General features: G+C 39.9%; 1 long non-coding RNA gene across 3 annotated transcripts in view; it reads left to right on the top strand.

The window, feature by feature from the left end:
- LOC131821417 (uncharacterized) overlaps positions 1-22,420 on the top strand; it is a 90,606-nt gene extending 68,186 nt beyond the window's left edge. For 2 of the 3 annotated variants that reach the window (XR_009349899.1, XR_009349897.1), the window contains exon 4: positions 15,946-17,802. This is a non-coding gene — a long non-coding RNA (uncharacterized LOC131821417). Of the gene's footprint in view, positions 1-15,945; positions 17,803-20,758 lie in introns of those variants that run through there. The other variant, XR_009349898.1, reaches the window with a different exon arrangement.
- The last annotated feature ends 500 nt before the right edge of the window (positions 22,421-22,920 follow it).

The following is a 22,920-nucleotide window of genomic DNA, read 5'->3' as shown; positions in this document are numbered from 1 at the left end:
TCTCCAAATAAAATATACAAATGGCCTATCTGAAAAGATGCTAAACATGTCTTATCATCAGGGAAATGCAAATGAAAACCACAAAGAGAGATTATATCACAGCCACCAGAATGGCTAAAATCACCAATACAAGAAACAAGAGATGTTGGTGAGGATGTGGAGAAAGGGGAACCCTCTTACAGTGTTGGTGGGAATGCCAGCTGGTGCAGCCATTCTGGAAAACAGTATAGCGTTCCCTCAAATAATTAAAAATGAAAATATCGGGATGCCTGGGTGGCTCAGTGGGTTAAATCCTCTGCCTTTGGCTCAGGTCATGATCTCAGGGTCCTGGGATCGAGCCCTGCATCAGACTCTCAGCTCATCAGGGAGCCTGCTTCCTCCTCTCTCTCTGCCTGCTTCTCTGCCTCCTTGTGATTTCTGTCTGTCAAGTAAATAAATCTTAAAAAAAAAAAAATCTGTTTAAAAATGAAAATATCATATGACCTATGTGATTCCACTATTGGGTACTTTTGCAACAAAGACAAAAGCACCAATTTCAGAAGATACAGTCACCTCTGTGTTGATTACAAATATTTACAATCACCAAACTATGGAAACAATCCAAGTGTTCATCCATAGATGAATGGATAAAGAAGACGGATACATGCACACTCATTATGGAACATTACTCAAGCATTAAAAAAAGAGAGAGAGAGATCTTGCTTTTTGCTCTAACCTCCATGTGTCTAGATAGTACAATGCTAAGGGAAATGAGAAAGATACCCTAGAATTTCATGGAAACCAAAAACCAATACAATTGTAGAAGCAAAAGGCAGAGCTAGACCGGTAAATACAGAGGCCTGATGATTGCCAGAGGGAAGGCATTTGGGGGGCAGGAGGTGAGTAATACAGGCTTCCAGTTATGGAATGAGTAAGTCACAGAATACAAGCTACAGCCTAAGAGGACGTGGGCAGCTCAGTCGGTTAAGTATCTGCCTTCAGCTCTGGCATCCCCGGATCAAAACCCGTACTGGGATGCCTGGTCAGCAGGGAATCTGCTGCTCCCTCCTCCACTCTCTCTCAAATAAATAAAATCTTAAAAAAAAAAAAAAAAGAAAAAGAAAAAAGAAAAGAAAAGAAAGATAGGGATAGATGTTGAGACAATACACTTACAGTACTCTATCATAAACATCCTTGGATAAGGGAACCTGGTTTGCTCCAGGATTGACTGCGGTCTGTTCTAAACTTCTAAGAATTGCACAGATTCACTGCTATTGGAAGCACTTGTCTCAATCTTTATTCATCTTCTCAACTTCATGTGGCTTAAGTAGTAAACTGCTTGATTTATCCAAAGTGAAATCCATAATGCCTATCTCTTTACAAAGAGCATTTACGCTTTTTGTAATGTCAAAAACGACTCTGGTAATTTCATCCACTTAATGATTGAGGAAGCAGAGACCCCGTCATGTTGAAGTGTAAAAACCTTAGCGGTGACATTAATGACTGGAGAGGGATACCACGTGGTTTGTATTGAGGTATTTTATTTTTTTTAGATTTTTTTTTTATTTGTACATTTGAGAAATTGTGAGACCACGAGCAGGCAAAGAGGTAGAGGAAGGGTAATAAGTAGGGTCCCCAATGAGCAGGAAGCCCGATGTGTGGCTCATTCCTGGAATTCCAGGATCCTGACCTGAACCCAAGGCAGACGCTTAGCCAACTGAGCCACGCAGGGATCCCATATTGGGCTGTTTCATAAGGTTACTGTTTTAGGTTTGTTTTAACATGGAAAGTAGCTTAGCAGTTGAAAACAAAAGCACGTCTCAAACCACTTAACCATTTGACATAAAGAAACGAATTGCTGTCGTGACTAGAAAGTGAACCAGAATCATCAAATTACATGAGGCAAATCAACTTACAGATACACGTAAACATCACTGGGACATCTGTGTATGTATACGGCCTTCGTACATCAGTGGAAGCTTGACACAGCTTCTGAGTTATGTCACGTGACCTTTAAGTTGAGTATGCAACATTTTTGTCACGTTGGCATGGATGATGAAAAATGTGTCGTCGTTCATTCTATAATTTAGAGCTAGATTTTAATGTTTTCTTCTCTACATCTCAGTGCATTTCTCATCAGTATTAGTCGTTTCTTCAATTAAATGACATGGTTTACTCTGTGCGAGCGGTGAGTTATAAGAATTACATTGGTCGCCGAACCTTCTGAATGAGAAGAGCTATACCCTGCCACGGGACAAAAAAATGGGCGTATGGAGAGAGCAAAAGAGAGGAGTATTTTGAGACTGAAATATCCCTTCTGTCTCCATTATAAAGCTGTTGCACAGAGGTGTTTATTAACCTTTGCATATTCTCCTGGCTAATGGAAGTAAGAGTATTAACTATCTGGGGTATAAGTCATAACCCACAATCATGTGGCCTCCATAATTGGAAAATGCCCAGAATTCAAATCACACACAAATCAAATCACACACAAAAAAGTTTTCTGTTGAATTCAGTTCAAGAAGATTTTATGGAGTCTATATTCCATATTCTGTGCCTAAAACTGCCCTAATCACGAAAAGATGAATGAATTTTCACCTTCATGGATTGACCCATCCCTGGGTCTGACTGTAATGATTCGAACAACACCTGTTACATCTTCAAGAGGTCATCACTGAAATAAAGGTAAACCAAAGTACCAATAACTTCATTTTTTTTCATAGAAGATCTTACAAGGTTAGCTGAACACTAGTCAACGGTCTCCCTACATAGCAATTCCTTAAGTATTGTAAAGGGTTCTTTGAAGTATAATTAAAATGAACCAACCCACACTGTTAAAGATTTGGTCTCAAAATAGATTATGTTTGCAACATGTACAAAATCAGTCATGATGACAATAGTAAAGCCGAGTACACCGATTTTAAAAAATGTATTGGGAGTCGCAGAAACCTAAGGAGAAACCTTAGAAATGATTTATTCTGACACCAGCTGAGAAATATGTAATATCTGCCCCAGCTGTGTGCTGCAGTGCTGGGTTGAGAGACGGTGAAGTTCAGGATCTCTCAGAAAAGAGTGTGGCCAAATAGTTTATGCCAGACCAGTCTCACTTATGAGCATAGACGTACAATTAACATACACAAAGGTCGTCAGCGTAAGATACGCATCATGATCCATCGGGATTCACTGTAGGAAAGCATAATATCCTCAAATGCTAGAATATTTTATATTTTATCTAATTCTCCCACATTAATAAATGGTCATCTGAATGGATGCTTTTATCAGCAAATGGCCAAAAAAACCCAAAAATCAGTAAAATCCTAAAATGTTCATGAACAGATCCTCCCAGGAAACCAAGGGGCTTTCTTAATAAGGAAAAAGAATAATGGGAAAACCTACAGTAAATAATATACCTATGATACTTCGGAAAGGAAAATATCCCGATTCCTTCTCTCATTGCCTCTGCTCTATATTCTGCTGGTTAGAAAAGGAAAGATACGGGGGTGCCTGGGTGGCTCAGTGTGTTAAAGCCTCTGCCTTCGGCTCAGGTCCTGATCCTCAGGGTCCTGGGATCGAGCCCCACATCGGGCTCTCTGCTCAGCAGGGAGCCGGCTTCCCTTCCTCTCTGCCTACCTCTCTGCCTACTTGTGATCTCTGTCAAATAAATAAATAATTAAAAAAAAAAAAAAAAAGAAAAGGAAAGATACGTTTTACGAATTGAATAGAGGGAAAGTTGACATATGAGTGATGTGATCCTACACAGGAAACCGACAGGAGTCTACAGATAGCTGGTCAAACCCGCAGATACAATATCAATTTATAAACATCCGTTTCCTTCTGTGAAATGGTAATAATCCTTTAGAACATGTGGACAAGCATGTCACGTATAGTGGCAACATCAAAGCTATTTCCTTGTCATTGTATCTATAGGACTATACATAAGGATGCCAGCTCTCTCCCAAAAAGGCCACTGGCTCAATAAAATTCACATTTATGCTTAAACAGACTGTGTGCACATTACACTTGGAACCTTCAGAACTTAAGGCCAAATAGCAAAACTTTGGGACATTTGAGACAGGGTAATGAAATGCATCAAAAACTAAGACAAAACTTAAAAAAAACACAAAACTTTCAACTAAAAGTTCTGTCCTTTCAGTTCTAAAGACAGTTAAATGAAGCAACTAATTAGGAGAATTTTCCATCTCTTTAACCAGCGACTATAAAAACATAATGCACACATATTTGCATACAGCATAGTATATAAATGGGCAAAATTATAAATGGGGTAGTTCAGAGATAATTATTTAGAAGTCAAACATGAAGGGTTTTTCAGTTCAAGCATAAAATATAAAATAGAAATTTAATTAACAATTTAAAGAGATATCTTGTCTTACCCATAAAATTGGCCAAAACCATGTACTTAAAATAGTGAGTGAAGATCAGGCTCTGAGTCCCTGTAAACTCTGTCCACATCTGGTTCGATTATGAACTATCATCACGCTTTGACAATACAGGTTGGCATTACTGCAGAAAATCCAGGGTAAGAATTACTCAGGAACCAACAGTTCTGCTTGAATGCATATGGCACAGCTAGGTCAAGTGTATGGAGACCGTGAGGCAGGTACAGGGGACTTCATAGCAGCTTTTCTAAGAGCAGAATCCTGGAACACACATGCATCTAACTAAAGTGGAACAGAGAGTTCTGGTGCACGGTGGTGATGTAGGAAGACCCTGACCTCACCTCCTCATGGACACATCAAGTCTATACCTATTTATTGAGAAGTTTCCCCTAAAGACCTGAGAGCTGTCTGAACAACTTCTGCAGATAAAAGATCACAAAGAATGGCAAGGGAGACAGACACACGGTAAGGAAGGGAACCCCCACTCCAGTGTTGTGAACTGTGAACTGGAGTGTGGAGGGACAGGATGGTGGGACCATGAGCAGATTCATCTGGGGCCCAGAAAAAAAGCCATGCTGCAGACAAACAACCCGTTTGGCAAGGTTCTAGGCCTGAGTCTTTTATCAACAGTGGGACAACTGCTGGGACTCTTTCCATGTTGGAGAGGTTGGCAAACAGCACAGATTAGGTTCCCCACCCCCATCTAGACAAGAATAGGTTCCCGACAACCATATGGAGCCTGCCACCTCGGTGAGCTCAGGCCCCTGCTCTGCGGTAGCTCCTGCAATCCCACCGGGTGGACCACAGGACAGTGCACACCAGACTCCCCAAGTCAGCGCTCACTACAGCTTCAGCTGTCTCACCAAGGTGACATGGTTATAGAGTACCATAGAACACTCCACACCTGCACAACTTTGGCTCCAGTGGCCCTACCAGGGCACCTCCTGTGTGGAGTATTCCAAGATGCACCCCCTGTCCCCACACCTGCCTTAGCCTCATCTGCCCTACCAGGGCATCTCCTGCACAGGGCCCCTTGCATTCCCAGCTTGCACCCTCTTTAGCTGACCTGCTCAGAAGCCCTCTGCACAGAGAGACCAGGGGCACCCTGTCTTGTATTCCCTTTGGCTTTAGCTGTCCTATCAGGAAATCCTCTTGTGGAGAGCCCTAGGACTGCTCCAGCCTATGCCCACTTCAATTTTAGTCGTCCTGCCAGGATGCCCTCTGTGTGGGGAGCCCCAGGATCCTGAACTCCTACCGACTTAAGCTTGAGTTTTCCTGCCAGGACAGCCTCTGCATGGACAGCCTTAGGATTGCCCTGCAGCTATGCTAGCTCCATATGTCCCCACCAAGGTCGCTCTAGCACAGAGCTCCACAGGACCCTTGGTGCATGCCAGCTCCAGCCGGCAAAAGTCACCAGACACTCTGGGTCTAACAGGATGAACATACACAAGAGCATTTCTTCAAGCTTATGAGAAGTAGCTTTTCGAACTAATTTACAGAAACCAAAGCAAGCAAAATGAGGAGACAGAGGAATATGGTCCGAATGAAAGGACAAGACAAAACCTCAGAAGATGGACGAAATGAAACAGATTAGCAATGTGGTAGAGAGTTTAGAGTTTAAAGTCAGGATCATGCTGTGTTCACCCAAATGGAGAGAAGAGTGGAGGAGCTTAGTAAGGAACTTCAATGAACATCAAAAATATAAAAACAAAACAAAACAAAACAAAAAGCAACATTTACATTTCAGGGATCTCTTCCTGTAAGGAAGCAGTAAGACTGTCACTGTTTGCAGAGGACATGACACTATAGGGAAAAAACAAAACAAAACAAATCATAAGGACTCCACCAAAAAAAAAAAAAAAAAAAAAAAAAAAAAAAAAAAAAAAACCAAAAAACAAAAAACAAGAAGAAATGAATTCAGTAAAGTTGCAGGAAATAATATTGATATATAGGAATCAGTTACATTTCTATATATTAATGATGAAGTAGAGAAAGAGAAAATAAGAAAACAGCCCCATTTACAACTGCACCATGAAAAATAACATACCTAGGGATAAAGTCACCCAAAGAGGTAAAAGTCCTGTACTCTGAAAATTATGAAACACAGATGAAAGAAATTGAAGATGACACCAAGGGAAAGGTATATTGTGCTCATGGATTGGAAGAATATTGTTAAAATATTGCACAAAGCAATGTACAGATTCAGTGTGATCTCTATCCAAATACCAGTAGAATTTGTTAGAGAATTAGGACAAATTCATTCATTTCTGGGACTTTACAAATAAATGAACAAATTCTGAAAATATGAGCCAAAGAAATCTTGAGAAAGAGGAACGAAGCTAGAGATATCACTGTCCCAGACTTCAAGACGTATGTCAATGGTGCAGTCCTCAAAACAGTACGGGACTGTCCAAAAACAGACACAGAGATCAATGTAACAGAATAGCAAGCCCAGAAATAAACCCATACCTTTATGGTCAATTAATCTATAACAAAGGAGGCAAGAGTATATGATGGGGAAAAGACAGTCTCTTCAACAAATGGTGTTGGGATAACTGGACAGCAACATGCAGAAGAATGAACCCAGACCACTCTCTTACACCATATACAAAATAAACTCAAAATGGGTTAAAGGCCCAAATGTGAGACCTGAAACCATACAAATTGTAGAACAAAACAAAGGCAGTAATCTTTTTGACATCAGCATTAGAAACATTATTCTAGATAAGTTTCCTCAGGCAAGGAAAACAAAAGCGATAATAAACTATGGGGACTCCACCAAAATAAAAACTTCTGCACAGTAAAAGGAGACCATCAGCAAAATGAAAAAGCAACCTAGGTAATGGGAGAAGATACTTTTCAAATGATGTTTTTGGTAAGGGCTTAATATCTAAAATATATTAATAAACTCTTAATGCCACAAAAATAAAACAAGTAACCTAATTAAAAATGGGCACAAGGCTTGAATAGGAATTTTTTTCCAAAGATGACCTCCAGATGGCTGGCCAACAGACCCTTGAAAAGATTCTCAACATTATAGTCATCAGGAAAATACAAATCAAAACCACCATGAGATACCACCTCAAACGTCAGAATGATTGCTTTGTAAAGAAATTTGGCGGGAATATGGGAAAAAAAAAAAAGCACACACACACACAACAACAATATTGTACTGTTGGTGGGAATGTAAAATGTGGTGGCCACTGTAAAAAAAAAAAAATAGAAATACTATATGGTCCAGTAATTCCACCACTGGGTATTTTCCTCAAAGAAAACAAAAACACTTATTTGAAAAGATATAGGCACACCTATGTTTACTGCAGCTTGATTTATAATAGCCACCATACAGAAACAAGATGGCGGGTGGTGTGTGTGTGTTGATGTAGTATCGCTCAGCCACAAAGATGATGAGATCTTGCCGTTTGTGATGACACGGATGGACCTGGAAGGTATTATGCTACGTGAAATAAGTCAGACATTTTCCCAAAGAAGACATGCAGATGATTTCACTTATTTGTGGGACTTTACAAATAAATGAACAAAAGAGAAAAACAAATGCATGAATTCAAAGAACTGGTGGTTGCCAGAGTGGAGGGGAATGGGAATTGGGTAAAATGGGGGAAGAGGACTGGGAGGCACAGGCTTCCAGTTAGGGAGTGAGTAAGTTATGGAGATGAAGGGTGCAACTTTAGATGGTAGCTACACTTGTGGTTGAGCACAGAATATATACACTTGACTCAATATGATGGACACCTAAAACTCACATAACCATGTGTGTTCAACAGCACTTCCATGCAGAAAAAAATGTGCTGAAGTAGAATGGTTGTACAGTGGGTCATACTAACAAAAGAGACAGCAAAGAAGAAGAATAAAACTCCATGTGTATAAATCATCCTGGGTGAATCTCTGAAAATGCAATGTTAGAAAACCCAGAAGAGGACATATAAAATCTGGTTCTTTCATATACGTTTCAAAATCAAAAGACACGTAACACAACGTTTCTTAACACTGGAAGACTGGAAAACCTAGCTCTCAATTCAGGACAGTGGTATCCCCTCATTATGGAAAATAATTTGGCTGAAATAATTCAGTGGGGAAGCCTAGAAAGAGGAAGAGGAAGATCCTCATTTGACCTCATCGCACAGATATACACAGATGATAGCCACATCAGTGAGAATAATTAGAAAACACCCCAAACTCTGGTAGAGCAGGTTCTCCACAGTTAATTGTAGAGACGAGGTCACACTGAAAATCGTAGGAGGGGGCAGGTAGTCTGTCAAAACCAGATTTCTAGTAAGAGAAACCACAAATAGGAGGGATACCAAAAGCACAGAGAAGGGAGAGAGGTAGACCACACACTAAGCACCCTAGTCCTAGACGACCAGCACTGGGAATAGGAGTCTCCAGACATCTGGCTTTGAGAGCCAGTGGGACTTAAATTCATGCTGTTACAATTAGCGGGGCTTAACTCTGGGTACTTAAAAAAAAATCAGCGGGCTTGCTTCGGGGAGAACCAGGAGGGCAAAAGGAGAGTCCCTGCCCTTAAAGAGACAGCGGAACAAACAACCCCACCAGAGATACAACGCAGAAAGAGTCTGAAAATTGCCTGTGTATAACGGAAGGAGATTGATTTGCTCATCTCAGAATGTATGCTTGAGGGGCAGGGAACCTTTAAGAGACTTCTCTAGGAACAAAAGAGCTGGTAGGTGCTATTCTCCCATGCCCAGACCCTCAGGCAAACACACAGACACCTGTATAAACCAGCCCACTGTCCACCCAGCTTGCTAACACTGAGCACCGCACCCTTACTGTTCTGGGAATCCAATCCATCCAAGGTGCTCCATTCAGCAGAAGGCCTTCCAAATTGGCTCCCATCAGGTCTCATCCTGCAAACAGCCACAGTAGTAACCAGGGACCGGTGCCTATTTTGCTACCACCATGAACTCACCCCTGTATTCTCCTGCAGATCTGCCCCAGGAGACCCTACCTAACTAGGCTGGAGTCTCTCCAAAGTTGGGCCTGACTTATTTCTTTCTACAAGCAGCTCTGACAGGGGCTTGCCCCACTGAAAAGTGACTCCTGCTCTGGGTAGAAGGGAAGTTAAGCACACACACCAGTTTCACCCCAGCAGTAGGCTGATTGCAGATACTTGATGGGACTGCTGGCTCTACACACAATAGAAACCCCACAGAGGGCAGCACAAGGAGATAGTTCCTGTAGTTCCAGGTCACTACAACCCCAGCAGAAGGACTGAAGACACATATGGAATCTGACTGAAGGTACCACACACCAATGAAAACCTCTCCAGACAATGCAGGGAGAATGCCCTGTAGTTCTGGCAGAAGGACAGAGGGCGGGCAGGTGGTCTGACCAACTCAAGTCCAGGGTGGCCTCAGCCACAGCACAGGGACCAAACCCTGCCCCCAAAAGACAAAGAGGGCCATTGCAGCCAAGTGGACTGATGGAAATGCATCTCAGGCACAGCAGGAGGGTGCACACAACCTACATAGGAGAAGCTCCTAGACTACCTGGTTCTGGCAAACAGGGGACATTGTACTGCAGGGCACCACAGAGCCTCTTCTCCTTAAGGCCACTATTTTCAAGAAGAGGAAATGGAGCTGACATTCCTAACACATAGAAAGAAGTGCAGAGACAAAATGGGCAGAGAACCATGTCCACATGAAAGAAAAGAGCAAAACCACAGCAAAAGAGCTGAATGAAACAGAGATCAGCAAAAGCAACGTGCGTGAAAAAGAATTCAAAGTAAGGGTCATAAAGTAGTTATTGGACTTGAGAAAAGAATGGACAATCTCAGTGAAACCTTCAACAAAGAGAAAACTGCAAAGAACTGATCACAGATGAAAAACTCAGTAATGAAATTAAAAGCACATAAGAGGGAACCAGTAGATTAAAGGAAGCAGAATAATGACACAGCTACTTAGAAGACGACTGGAAAACACCACTTTAAATAACAAAAGGAAAAAATAAAAACAGAGAATAAGTAAAGGAACTCAGTGACACCATCAGGTGTAATAACTTGGGCATGATCCCAGAAGAAGACAGAAAAGGAGGAAGAAAGTTTATTTGAAGACATAGTTCTTCAAGTAACGTTCCCAGTTCTGGGAAAGAAAATAGACATCCAGACACAGGAGGCACAGACAGCCTCCAACAAAATCAACCCAATTTGTCCACATCAAGATACATAGTAATTAAAATGGCAAAACATAATGATAAAGAAACTTTTAAAAGCAGCAAGAAAAAAAAAATCAGTTATATACAAGGGAAACCCCATAAGGCTTTCAGCTGATTCTTTAGCAGAAACATTGCAGGCCAGACAGGGCATGATATATTCAAAATGCTGAAAAGAAAACAAAAACAAAAATAAAAACAAAACAAAACAGAAAACAACCCTGCAACTAAGAACATTACCCAGCAAGGCTATCATTCAGAATACAAGAGGAAAATAGCTTCCTGGACAATCAGAAGTTAAAAAGCAGTTCACTCTCAGTGAATCAGCCTTACAAAAAACATTCAAGGGAATTCTTTGAGTGGAAAGAAAACGCCATAATCAGCTGTAAGAAAATTAGGAAACGTAAAAACTGCACAGCGATAAGTACAAACAAAAGTAGTTTTATCACCAGCGTAGTGGTTAAAGCACAAAATTTTTATCTATAAAAATAATTCATAGCCAGGGTATTTGCAAAAGTCAAATGCTATAAAGTATGATAGATACACAAAGCATGTGGGGGATAGTAAAAATGTATCCTTTTAGAATAGATTCAATTTAGTTGATGAATAGATGCCTCAACTTAGTATAGACTGTTACCTGCATAGTTTATTATATATCAATGTAATAAAACCACAAATCAAAACCCTATAATAGATACACAAAAAATAAAGACAAAGGAATTTAAGCACGGCACTAAAGAAAGCCATAAAACCACCAGAGACTAGAGACGCACTGCAGAAACAACCCCAACTTTTGAAAACTAGTCCATACACAACTATCAATAATTACTTTCAATGTAAATGGACCAAATCCTTCAATCAAAACACAGGTGACAGAACAGATAAAAAAGCAAGACCTCTCTATGTGTTGCCGACAAGACGCTCATTTCAGACGTGACGACACCTGCAGATTGAAAGCGAAGATATGGAGAAACAGTTTTGCAAACAGGAGCGAAAAGAAAGCTAGGGTAGCAACATCTCTATCAGAGAAAATGGACCTAAAGAAACAGACATAAAGAATACAATAATACTATAATACCCCCACGTAATCAGTGGATAGATCATCTAGACAGAAAATGAACAAGGAAACAGTTGGTTGAATGGCATTCTAGACCAGATGGACGTAACATATATTTAGAAAACTCCATCCCCAAGCAGTGACTACATACCCCTTTCCAGTGCACATGGACTATTCTACAGAACAGATCATGTCGGGCCACGATACAATTCTCAGAAAATTCAAAAAGGACTGAAATCATTTCATGCATCTTTTTTTCTAATCACAACAATATGAAAGTAGAAATTCTAAGGAAAAAAATCTGGAGACCACATAAATACTTGGAGGTTAAATAACAAACAGTAAATGGGTCAACCAACAAGTCAAAGAGGAAATCGGGAACTATATGGAGACAAATGAAAATGGAAATAAAACACTCCAAAATCTTGGTGATACAGCAAAAGTTGTTCTTAAAGGGAAGACTATAGCAATTCAGGTCTACTTCAAGAAGAAAAATCTCAAATGAAAAACATAATCTGCCAGAAAAAGAGAACAAATCCAAAATCGATAAAACGTTAGCCAGACTCATCAAAAAAAGGAGAAAAAGAAAGAGGACTCAAAATCAGAAATGGGAGAGGAAACATAACAACCAAAACCATAGAAACAGGGAATTATAAGAGATTATGAAAAATTCATCAGACAACAAATGGGACAACCTAGAAGAAAATAATAGATTCCTAGAAACATAAGCATCCAAAATCAAATCAGGAAAAACAGAAAATTTATATAGACCATTATTAGCAATAAGATATAATCAATAATTTAAAAGTTTTAATGAACAGAAGTCCAGGACTAGATAACTTCACAGTTAAATTCTACCAAAGATGTAAAGAGTTAATGCCTATTCTTCTCAAACTATTCCAAACACTAGAAAAGAAAGGAAAGCTTCCAAATTTATTTTCTGAAGCCAGCATTATCCCGATACTAAAACCAGATAAAGACTATAGAAAATGATAACTATCTTTTAGGAACATTAATGCAACATATCTTTTCGAACATGAATGCAAAAATTTCAGCAGAATATTAGCAAACCGAATCCCATCGATACTTAAAAAAAAAAAAAATTTGCCGTGGAAAATTACTCAGCCATGAAAAATGAAATCTTGCTCTTTGCAACAACAGGGATAGTCCCGCAGGGCATTAATGCTACGTGAAATAAGTCAGAGAAAGACAAATACCTTATGATTTCACTTATATGTGCATTTAAGAAACAAATAAACAAAGAAGAGAGAAAACCAGAATCTTAAATATAGAGAAATGATGGTTAACAGCGGATAAGGGGATACTTATACACCTGAAAATAATATAACTATAGCTGGAATGAGTTAATAATATAACTATATAACTATAACTGGAATGAAAATAATATAACTGTAATATATATATAAAATAATATAACTATAACTGGAATGAGGAAACAACAAAACAAAAGAAGAAGAAATTGTTGTCATTGTTCCATTGTTCCATTGTTCCATTGTTCCATTTCTTACATTAGGCCTCTTGTCATGGGGTATACAGGTGTCTTTCTTGGAAAGGTCCTCACACTTGAATGTTCTGCTGTGTTTGTCTTAAAAACACTGGAAAATTCAAATTTTGAACCAGTTTTTTTGTAACAGTAGTCCTAAGGGGGAATGAACTGTGCCCATGATCAGAGGAGCTCTATGCTACATGCATTTCTGGCAAGTTCCTTGCTACGTCTTGCATTAGCATCTATGACTTGTGGTGCCCTAAGAATGAGCACAGTAGTTGTCTGGACCCTACATGTGTGGATTTGGGTGAGGATCAAAATAAAAACAGGGTAAGTGTGTTATAACGAAGGGGTTCCCTAGCAGTCCAGACTGACCATGTTTTCTGTTGGAGCCAGATTTGATCAAAAGAAATCCAAATGACCATTCAAGATAATAATTTCTCCATACTTGTGTGACCTCTTGTGGCCAACATCTACTTACTCAAAAATGATGATGCAGAAGGAAAGGCACCCCCCCCCCTTTCTTGGAAAGTGTCAAATATTAAATATTTTCAGCCCTGTGAGTTACAAAGATCTTTGGCCAGGAGTTGTTGTGCCACAAAAAACAGCCCCACAGAATACAAAAATGAATGAGTGTGGTTGTGTTTCAATAAAACTTTATTTGTAACAACAGATGACGGGCAGGATGTGGTCTCAGTAAGTTCCTGGATAGGCTAAGATAAAGAATCTGTGATCGAGGGACGCCCGGGTCGCTCAGTCGGGGAAGCGTCTGCCTTCGGCTCAGGTCATGATCCTGGGGTCCTGGCATCGAGTCCCACATGGGGCTCCTTGCTCAGCAGACACAGAGCATTTGCAGAAGGTTTGATAGTAACTGTAGACGTCATTCACACCCGTATTTTCAGGAGTGGGCAGTTAGATGGAGACGGACTCTGGTAGCTGCAATGTGGACCCCTCTGTCTGTCTTCAGGCTGCCCATGGGTCAGGGGCCAGGGAAACCACCAAGGCTCTAGTGAGGTAGCACTTCTGTTTCCAATAGCTATGAGTTACTCTCTCCAACAATTGCGATCCTTAAAATAGACCTGAGAAAGCCACCCAGTGTTCTTGCCAGTGGCATGAATGTTTCATGCCCTCCAACTACAGAATCGGGGCATTTCCTCGTCTTGTTGCTTTTGTTCAACAGAGATAGTGCAGTGTTCCATGAATACTTGATGCAGGGAGACGATTCTGGACCATAAATCTCCGTGCCAAGTTCAGAGTTTTCCTCTTGCTACAGGCAAGCATAAAACACATGGATGTGTAGAACTCCATCCATATGGGGCATCAGATTTTTTTTTTTTCCTTGTCTTTAGGAGTTCAGCCCTGATGGACATGTCAATGGAAGAATTACATTCTGACTTCCCCACAGGATTACAGAACATTTCTTCTGACAATACCTGACAATTATTTTTTTTTTTTCCCTAAAGGTTTCTGGTTCTACAAGGAAATTTCCAGTTGAACCAAAAATCTCTCTGTGAGCTCTTTCCTGTTATGGCATGAATTTTTCTAAGCAATACATCTCTTTTTCCAAGAAAGGCTCATTGGGGCAACTTACTAAAAGACAAGCTGTGTCCTCTGCAAGGAGATTTAAGGGTGGCCCATTCCAACAATTGGGAAGCATGTAGCAGAAAAAAACATTCCAACACTTGCTGGAATGTTTCTATAAGACATTGAAATTGGGGTGCCTGGGTGGCTCTGTTGGTTAATTGTCTGCCTTCAGCTCAGGGCATAATTTCAGGGTCCTGGGATCAAGTCCCACACTGGGTTCCTTGCTCAGCAGAAAGCTTCCTTCTCCTTCTCCCTCTGATCTTCCCCTTGCTTGTGCTTTCTCTTACTCTGTCCCTGGCTGTTGGTCAAATAAATAAGTAAAATCTTAAAAAGAGACATTGACATTGCCAAGAGAGCCCATCAATAAACTCTTAATACACTTGTGTTGGCTAGATGTGGCTGTCTTGGGCAGATTTCCTTTTTCCAATTCCCCCCCATGATTTTTTTCCATGCAAATATTGTGACATTATTAAGCTCAATAAAAATACAAAAATAAGTTCTAACGGACCTATGATTTTCAAATGTACATTTAAAACTTAACAGCACACATATGTGAGTATATACGTTAAGTATGCATGCAACCATTTGTAAATTATATCTTTGTATTTGTACATAATTGTGTTCGGCATAATGAGTTGTGGCACAGTCTTAATACTGTTTTCATGTTTATATGTCATCTCTGTATTTAAAATTTTCAAGCCACAAAACTCATGTCTAGTTTAGAATTCCAGAGGATGGGTGTGGCATTCTGAATAGGGTGTCGACATCGAGGCAGTCTTGTCTTGGTAATTTCTAAACCACCAGCAGCATAAGACACGTTTTATGGATTTGCAGTTTTAAAAGGAAATGTAATAGGTTACTTTTGAAGTGACTAATTGATATATAACTTCTACATTTGTCCCAAAGACACCTTCTTTCTTTAAGGTGCTTGTTTAAGTGAAAATACTTCCTTTTGCAATTGAATGTTGTGGAAACCAAACAGGATACAATGGAAATAGGTCGATAGGCTAGAGAATAGATTTTAATTTGGAAAATGTTTAAAAGATATGCACGGTCACTGTTTTTTTTTTTTTTTTAAGTTATGTATACTCATAATTTTTAAAAGATCAAACATGCTTTTTATATTATTGTATATTCATACATTTCAGATTATTGTATATATATTATATAGTCAGATTATTATTGATGAAATTGAAGTTTGCTCAATGCTGTCCAACTCTGTCTATCTACAGAGGTGATGTTTTTCCAGTGATTTTTAAGAAATAGACATTTCTCCAAAGAAGACACCTAGATGGCCAACAGACACATGAAAAGGTACTCAGCATCCCTCATCATCAGGGAAATGCAAAGCAAAACCACAGCGTGTTATCACCTCCCACCTGTCAGAATGGCTAAAATCAGCGACACAGAAAACAACAGGTGTTGGCGAGGATGCAGAGAAAGGGGAACCCTCGTGCACTGTTGGTGAGAATGGGGAGCTGGTGCAGCCACTCTGGAAAACAGCATGGAGGTTCCTCAGAAAGTTCAGAGAATTCCCAGTGGATCCAGCAATTCCGCTCCTGGGTGTTTACCCAAAGAAAATAAGAACCCTAATGTGTGAAGAGATATATGCACCCCTGTGTTTACAGCAGCAGTGTTGACAGCAGCTAGGATTCGGAAGCAGCCCAGGTGTCTAAGGATGGTGACTGGATAGATATGTTGCGTGTGTGTGTGTGTGTGTGTGTGTGTGTGTGTGTGTGTATACAGACAGAATGGGCTATTACCCAGCCAGGATCTACAGGGTATTTATGCCAAGTGAAATAAATCAGAGAGACAAAGACAAACGTAATATGATTTCACTTACACATGGAATCCTAAATACAAATAAAAAAACAAAAAACAAAAAAAAAACCACCAGTAATAGTCCCATAAATAGAACTGGTGGTTGCTAGAAGGGAGAGAGGGAGGAGATGGGTAAAATGGGGAAGGAGAGTAGGGGGCATGGGCCTTCAGTTATAGAATAGATCATGGGATGGGAGGCACAGTTAAGAGTATTATAATAGGGTCATATAGTCATATGGTCACAGATGGTAGCTACAACTGGAATGAGCATTAGCACAACACACAGACAAATTGAATCACTATGTCGTATACCTGAATGTAACCCAGAGTGTCAACTATAGCAAAAAAGAATAATAATTTGTAATGGCACAAGTGTGTTTCCATTATTTTACGTTTGTGATAAAGATCCACAGGAATGAGCCGTTTTAATAAAATATGTAAATAAGTAGAGAAAATCCTCATGGAACCTCTAATGCACAGTTTTCTATTATCACTAGACGGTATGTAGTGAATAGGTTTAACATTCACATTGGAAGTATGTTAACGTCTGTGTGTTTTTGCAAATTGCTACGTTCTTGTTTTTGTTATGCGTCGATCCAGCCACTTCTTTCAAACAGTGGAGTATGCCTACGGATCAAAGTCCTTTTCCGGGTTTTTAATGTTATGGAAAAGAACACATTGTCAGTTCCTTTTTGTGTCCATATGAAAGCAATTATTATGGCTTTATTTATATGAGAAAGCTTGTGCAAGAGCAGGGGAGAGGGACCAAGGGAGACAGAGAAACACTCCCTGCTCATAATGGAAACCAGTTCCAGCTAGATTCCAGGACCCTAGGACCATGACCTGAGCCACCCCGGTGCCCCTTTATGAAAGCATTTCTTTCAGGCACTTAGCTCCATGCTTTTTGTAAGAACAACACTCAGATGTCCAACAAAAGTACAGTCTCCCCGATTTATCAATTTTAGTCTAAGGCCCAAGAGTGGAGTTTTTGGTTTCCATGGCTAGCCAGCAGAAGACTTGAGATCTAACTCAGTTTGCCCAAAAAACACAGGACTGAACCTCCTGCTTTTATGCTTAAGAGTGTTGCTGAGTACTGTGACAAGAGGTTTTCTACTTTTGAAAATGCAAAATTGGGGCGCCTGGGTGGCTCAGTGGGTTAAGCCGCTGCCTTCAGCTCAGGTCATGATCTCAGGGTCCTGGGATCGAGTCCCGAATCGGGCTCTCTGCTCAGCAGGGAGCCTGCTTCCTCCTCTCTCTCTGCCTACCTCTCTGCCTACTTGTAATCTCTGTCTGTCAAATAAAATAAATAAAAAATCTTTGAAAATGCAAAATTGCTTCTCAAAACATAGTGGAGTAGTTCCGGTTTCAACAATGCAATACAGTAGATGTTGAAATGTTTGCCAAGCCAGTGGCTGTGAAGTTCCATTTCATTGTTTTAAGTTTTCATTTCAGTGGATCAGAATGTACATGGGTTTACTGATCTTTCTGATTTTCCTCATTTGTGGAAAATTAGGCTTCTTTGTTTAAGACCAAGGAGCAAATGTTCCTGTCATCTACCTCAATTTACTTTTTTTGTTTTGTTTTGTTTTGTTTTCCCCCAAACTGGGTATTGGAACCAAAAGCAAATTGACAATGATTTACATTGTTCGTTTTCTAATTAAACGTAGATATTCCAGTACACACTCAGCTGGATTGAAAGAAATAGTAAAGATTTGCAAAAATGAGGGAACCAGTCACTGAAAAGTCTCATTTAGCGTAGTTGAATGCTGCTCTGACATAGTACATACTCTCTCATTTCTCTCCTGGTTGTCCGTAAAAAATGTCTTTTATGCTTGAAAAGTTCCTTGCTGGAATATGTCATTTCTGAAGAAGCCAGGCTTGTTCCAAAGTCAGTTGCTCAGTATTATACGTTGCATTCACACCACAGGAGGAAAAGCTTTATAACTGTGAGGAACGCCACTTGGAGTACCACCTACACAATTTGAATGACATAAATTCTAATCACTTACATCGTTTTAAAAAATCTCCTCTTTTTACAAACTGTGAATTGGCTCAGTTGACACCGTAAACATAAATGGTGTCTAGGAATGTTGATTCACATGGTGTCTATAAAAACACATGCATTAACCGGCGCCTCTGTAGCTCAGCTAGTAAAGCTTCCAGCTCTTGGTTTTGGCTCAGGTCATGATCTCAGGGTCCTGAGACTGAGGTCTGAGCTAGGCTCTGTGTTGCAGATTCTCTTCCCGTTTCTCTCTCTTCCTCTCTGCCCCTCTCCCTGCACATACATGCTGTCTTTCCCTCTCTCTCCCTAAACCAAGAAAAGTATTTTTGACAATGTTATTAAAATAGTTTTGCAAATAATTACTAATACATTAGATACCTTATTGAACCTTGGCTTTAGTTGAATTTAGCCTTGATCTCTGTGTGTGTACTCTGGGTGTCTATCCACTGCTGTGTCGCAAGTCCCTTTTAATGTAATCTTGGAAAACAGCAATCCTTGTGTTATGTTAATGGATTCTGTGGGTCAGGAATTCTGAAAGGGTTCACTGGGTGTGGCTTGTCTTCATTCACAATGGTTGGGGGCTCCAGTGGGGATTTACACAGGGTTGGGGGGTCACTCGATGGCCAGGGCTAGAATGAGCTCAATGTTTGCTCACTCCTCTGCCTGTGGATGAAGGCCAGCAGTCCTCTGGGACCTCTCTGGGCTTTTGGATGGAATGGGTATAAATGGCATCCATGTAGCTCCTTGTACTTCCTCACTGCCTGCTGGCTGGGTTCCAAGAGCAAACCACCCACGAAAGCCAGGGGGCATTGCATAACCTTCTCACATCCAGCCCCAGCATGGATAGAGACTCTCACTTCTCTTTTCACAACTTTGTCCGGATTCAAGAGAGGCGGTCATAGGGATCTCTTCTCTCTGGGAGGCATCTTAGGGCCACTTTCTAAGATGGGTTTGTGAGATGGGAGAAATGGCTATGGACATTCTTGGCAAAGACCATTGGTACCAGTGCATATGTGTATGTAGTGGAGAAAAATGGATTCCCTTGAGACATTCAGGTGATTTAAGTATTCAAATTCCCTGTTGCTATATCCTCATATTCTCAGGAAAAAAAATGCATGAGTAAAAAATCTGTACAATTATGAAACAGTGGTCATTTTTCACATTACATCAAAATTGCTTCTAGTAAAGGATATTATGATACAAACGTTGGGCCTACTACTGAAGATTTATTTTATATATATATGTATATATATTATATTTATATTATATATATATGACTATTTTTTAAGACTTTCTACTTTTTTTTTAAGACTTTATTTGACACAGAGAGCTCACAAGTAGGCAGAGAGTCGGGCAGAGAGAGAGGCAGGGAAGCAGGCTCCCCACTGAGCCAGAGAGCCTGATGCAGGGCTCGATCCCAGGACCCTGAGATCATGACCTGAGCCGAAGGCAGAGGCTTAACCTACTGAGCCACTTAGGCACCCCATTATATTGTATTTTTGTATAGCCCAGAGATGGAAATAACATGAGAGACATCTGTCCATTTCTTGACAGGTTTGTCTCAGCACAGTACTGCCAATTCATATACCAAACTCAGGGACTGATTTTAAGGAGATAATACAAAATAAGTATGAAATGTTATCTCAGGGAAAGGATGGTCAGGGACCTTTTCATAATGAAAAAGATGTAAGGAAAATATAAGCAATGAGCACTGATTTTTAAATAGATTTTCTATTTCATGGAGGATGCTTTTTGCCTAACCTAGAAATAGCATCAACATTTATCCAAAAAACAACAAGACAAAAAACAAAAACAAAAAACAAAACCAGTACTCTTTTCATTATGTCAAATATATATGTAAGAATTATGTCAATTATGATCGCTTACCAAAAAATATAAAGTGGGGAAAAAAACAGTGAACCAACATGGGCAAGACCCTTACTAGTGGGTTTTATAGTATTATGTTGGAGATTACAGATGTCAACTTACTGTGGAGAAAAGAGAGACGTAAATATGGAATGTAATTATGGAAACCAAAGATAAGAAAGCAGTGTCTAAGGTATAGAGAAAACATGATCACTGATGGGGACATTTTTGGAGTGACCCCCTGAATGGGAAATAGGTTGGGTCTAGGCAAAAGAGTGAATTTGGCCATGTCTGTTTTCTCACCTTTATTTGCTAAAACCAAACTCTGTGATGACACTCTTCATTTTTCCATCTAGGAAAAGCTGTTCCTGGATTTACTGTCCATTGAAGTGGCAGTGTGGTGCAGAATGGTGGGGAAGCTGGAATACAGACATCCGTATCCCGCTCTACCCTTGCTGCCTGGGTGGAGTGAGATCACGGTCTCCTCCATGTCCTCCTCTCTACATTTAAAAGGATCAGCTACTCCCTCACTGACCCAATAACCATAACCATCTCCACAAACAAAACTACAGGCCAAGATCTGTGACATAGATGGACGCAGAAATGTTCAACAAAATATTACAAAACTGAATTTATGGATACTTGAGAAGAATCCTACATCATAACCAAGTGGGATTTATTCCAAAATCTGCAAGTCAGTCAACATGATACATCACATTAACAAAATCAATAAAATCATAGGATTATCCAGTAGAGGCAGAAAAAGCATTTGACAAGATTCAATATCCATTTATGATTTTAAAAAAAATCTCAGTCAAATTGGTCTAGAGGGGTTATGTCTCAACATCATAAAGGCCATCTATGAAAACCCAGTAGCTAATATCATACTCAATGTGAAAAATAGAGTGTTTCTTTTAAGATCAGAAGCAAGAAAAGGAATCTGCTCTCACCACTTCTAATCATTGTATCATGAATCCTTATCCAATTAGGATATTATTGCAATTAGGCAAGAAAAAGAAATAGTCATCTATATTGTAAAGGAAAAAAGAAAATCATTACTGTTTGCACATGCCATGACATTAGATAGAGAAAACCCCAAAGACTCAACCAAAATATTAAAACTATCAAAGAATGCACGAGAGTTAAGAGTATAAACAATCTGTTTCGTCTCTATACACTAACAGTGAACCATCAGAAAAAGGAATTAAGAACACTGTTCACAACTGCAGCAAAAACGAAATACTGAGTAATAAATTTAACCAAGGTGGCAAGAGACCTATACACTGAAAACTGTCAGATATCAATGAAAGACATTGGAGATGACACAAGCAAATGGAAAGATACTCGGTGCTCATTAATATTAAGTGTCCATACTACCGCCGGCAATCTATAGGCTTAATGCAATCCCAATCGAATTCCAATGACTTTTTTTTTTTTTTAACAGATATAGAGCCAATAGTATGTGTTGGAGAAGGTGTGGAGAAAGGGGAACCCTCTTACACTGTTGGTGGGAATGCAAGTTGGTGCAGCCTCTTTGGAGAACAGTGTGGAGATTCCTCAAGAAATTAAAAATAGAGCTTCCCTATGACCCTGCAATTGCACTCCTGGGGATTTACCCCAAAGATCCAGATGTCGTGAAAAGAAGAACCATCTGTACCCCAGTGTTTATAGCAGCAATCGCCGCAGTCGCCAAACTGTGGAAAGAACCAAGATGCCCTTCAATGGACGAATGGATAAGAAAGATGTGGTCCATATACACTATGGAGTATGATGCCTCCATCAGAAAGGATGAATACCCAACTTTTGTATCAACATGGATAGGACTGGAAGAGATTATGCTGAGTGAAATCAGTCAAGCAGAGACAGTCAATCATCATATGGTTTCACTTATTTGTGGAGCATAACAAATATTATGGAGGACATGGGGAGATGGAGATGAGACGGGAGTTGGAGGAAATTGGAAGGGGAGGTGAACCATGAGAGACTGTGGACTCTGAAAAACAATCTAAGGGGTTTGAAGTGGCAGGGGGGCAGGAGGTTGGGGTACCAGGTGGTGGGTATTATAGAGGGCACGGATTGCATGGAGCCCTGGGTGTGGTGAAAAAATAATGAATACTGTTTTTCTGAAAAGAAATAAATCAATTTAATAAAAATTTAAAAAAAAATTTGTGTGGAATAACAAAAGATCTCAAATAGCCAAAGCAGTCTTGAGGAATAAAGACTAAAATTAGAGGTATCATACTCCCTGATTAGAAACTATACTTAAAATCCATAGTAATCACACCTGTAGGATATTTGCATAAAAAACAGACAGGTAGATCAATAGCATGGAATAGAGAGCCCAGAAATGAAGCTTTACACACATGGTCAATCGATTTATAAGAAAAGCAAGAATATACTTGGGAAAGGGCAATTTCTTCAGTCAATGGTACCAGGAGAACTGAGGCAGAAGAATGAAACCAGACTATTACTATCTTATGCCATACACAAAAATTAAAACAGATTAAAGACTTAAATA

The sequence above is a fragment of the Mustela lutreola genome, chromosome X (genome assembly GCF_030435805.1).
Source record: "Mustela lutreola isolate mMusLut2 chromosome X, mMusLut2.pri, whole genome shotgun sequence".
Taxonomy (NCBI): domain Eukaryota; kingdom Metazoa; phylum Chordata; class Mammalia; order Carnivora; family Mustelidae; genus Mustela; species Mustela lutreola.
Note: the sequence above shows the minus strand (reverse complement) of the source record. Positions and strands in the feature narration are given on the sequence as shown.